The following is a 2,818-nucleotide window of genomic DNA, read 5'->3' as shown; positions in this document are numbered from 1 at the left end:
ATGGATGAGAGACTTGGGTATGTTCTCATTGGAAAGGAGAAGGCTAAGAGGGGATTTGATAGACACATACAGGCTAATCAGAGGATTCAAAAATGTAGACAAGTTTTTTTTCCTACGAAGCTTACATCAGCACTTACAAAGGGCATAACTACGAATTGAATTGTGATAGATTTCGGACAGATGTCACAGGCAGGATCTTTACTTAGATAGTGGTAAGGATGTGGAATGCCCAACGTGCCAATGTAATCAAATCAGCCACATTAGGGAGATTTAAACAATCTTTGAATAAACACATGGATAATGATGGGATATGTAGGGGGACGAGCTGAGAATAGTTCACAGGTTGGAGCAACATTGAGGGATGAAGGGCCTATTCTGCGCTGTATTGTTGTATGTTCTAAGTTCTATGTTCTAAGTCCCCTTTCCTCCCTTCTCCCCTTCATTTGCTTAGTGATTAGCATCTGTCCATCTCATATTGAATGCATTTAATGAACCAGCCGCAACAGTCATTTGTGGTGTTACAATTCCACAGAGTCATGAATGGTAAATATAGTGATTCAAATGAGGTCTGTCAGCCAGACCTCTGAACAGGCGTTCCCGGTTTGGGGCTGTTAATCTTGGCCAAACAGAGAGCCCTGGCTGAGAGATATAAACAGGAGGTTGAAATTTTTGTTCAATCTCAGAGCTGGCTCGGAGGAGGGTGGGTCAGTCTCAATGACTATGAACATATATATATAAAGGGTAAGTAGGTGACAGGATTCTGGGCTCTGCGGAGTTATTTCCGAAAAGTTATTGTAGTCTTTCCGGACCTTCGCGTTGCACTCTCACTGGAGACAGGTTACGTTTGGTCGCGTAAACTGGTGGTCACCACTCCTCAGGTAAGGCAAGGTGCTGCGGTATTGAGGCCTTAATGGCAATCGCAGCCAGTAAGAGAACTGACGCCATGCTATTGGCAGCTTTCTGCGTTGCAAACTGCCCAGCCAGCCAAAAGAGCGAAACCAGGGACACTGACCTCCGAGAGGGTGAAGGATCCTCCTCTTCTTTGCCTTTAACATGCTCTGCATATTTTTTGAATCTGCCGTCTAATATAGAATCTGCCACAAGGAGAAAGAAGCTATCCACATTTTATCTGTCAAGTCTCTGAAACATCCTGAACATTGCAAAAAAGTCATACACAAGTAGTTTGCCAGGGATCATTCCGGAGGCTCGAAACTTCTGGTCTGTTTGTGAGCTTCCATTTCCCAAGGGACGCTTCTCCTGTTCCACAGAGAAGGACAACTTATCAGACCTCGTCTTGGAAGCGAAACTCCAAAGCACAGGAAAGTGGCAGCAATGCTGGCCCGTGTACAGAATTATCAGGATGAAGAAAATTGACTGACATCATTTTAGTATCATGCAACGATGTCAGACAAAAACAAAATTTGTTGCGAACTCGTCAATTCGACCCCTGCAACCAACCCGTTCACCCAATGCTGACTGAATACAACTTGTTCAAATCTCCAGTCCATAAAGTATCCTCTTCCCGTCCTAGGGCATATCACTCAGATTGTTGAAGCACCAAACGTGACCATTTATTCTGTCATTAGTCTCTTAGTTCGCCTCTGCCAGTCGCAGTAATCACCCAAGTCTTTCTTTTCAGAAAATAATACACGCTTGTTCGAATAAAACTACTTTAATTTCACTCTCCGATAGAGCATTTCAAATTCTAACCTCTCTTGGCCATGTAACAACTCTCCTTTTGTTGCCATTGCTTCTTATACCATATATGCAAAAATGTGGCCTTTTGTTTTTTTTAATCCTTCCATCGATGGGAGCCTTTCTTCTCTATCTACATTGTCCAGGCCCCTCCTGACTTTGAACACCTCCACCAAATCTCCTCTGAGCTTCCGCTTCTCCAAGCAACACAGCCCCAAATTCTGCAAGCGACCATCATTTCTGTATCTAGCGAGACGAACAGCTGACTGCGTATGGAAAGTGAAGTAAGAGGTAAATCTCAGATTTGGATCCCAATTGATACTGCTCAGCAAGCTTTTCAGTCTCTTCGAGTGGTCAAACCAAACTGGGAGCAGTGTGCATAGGTCTGGTCTGCGGATTGTAAATGACAAAATAACAGGAAATGCAAAGTTCAGAGGATGACACTAAAAACAGAAAGGTTGCAAATTTTTACAAATGACTGGAAATTCTGAGACACTTTTACGCAGAAAAGAGAAAACCGCGAAGCAAATGAATATTTACGTTAAGATTAAAAAGGGAATTGGCTAGGCTGATGCAGCGAAGGTGTTATCCACTATTGGGTGAATAGCGGTTACTAATAAATGACATTCATTAATCAAAACACTGAGGGAATCACAGCAGAAGTCTTTACACACAGAGATGCCAGAAGATGGTGCTTGCACCTGCATGGAGAAAAGGTAGCAGATTTGACAAGTATATAACCAATGTGGACATAATGAGCGAAATACTCTTCTTCTGCACTGTAATGATCTATACATTTGACAGGGATTTTTACCTGTGTCTTCAGGAGAAAGGAATAAGAAATGCTGATAGTTTTAGGTGAAGTGGGTGAATGGAGGATCATTGGAACAGAAACTTCAATCAGACTAAGATCCATTTGTGTGCTGTGCATTCTATCGAGATAAACTGTAACATAGGTATGAGGTATGAACCTAAGCAACCCAGACCGAATTAGCCAAGAGTTATTGGTTAGAGCAGCAGCACAGCTGGCGATCAAACACAAAAGAGTTCTCAACAAAGCAACGACAACGTTAGAAATATAATTGTGCAGCGTGTCTGCATGTTCAGGATTGAATGAGACTGC

Source organism: Chiloscyllium plagiosum, unplaced genomic scaffold (assembly GCF_037043375.1).
Source record: "Chiloscyllium plagiosum isolate Xiang-an unplaced genomic scaffold, Cpla_swu_hap1 HiC_scaffold_51, whole genome shotgun sequence".
NCBI classification, from domain to species: domain Eukaryota; kingdom Metazoa; phylum Chordata; class Chondrichthyes; order Orectolobiformes; family Hemiscylliidae; genus Chiloscyllium; species Chiloscyllium plagiosum.
Note: the sequence above shows the minus strand (reverse complement) of the source record.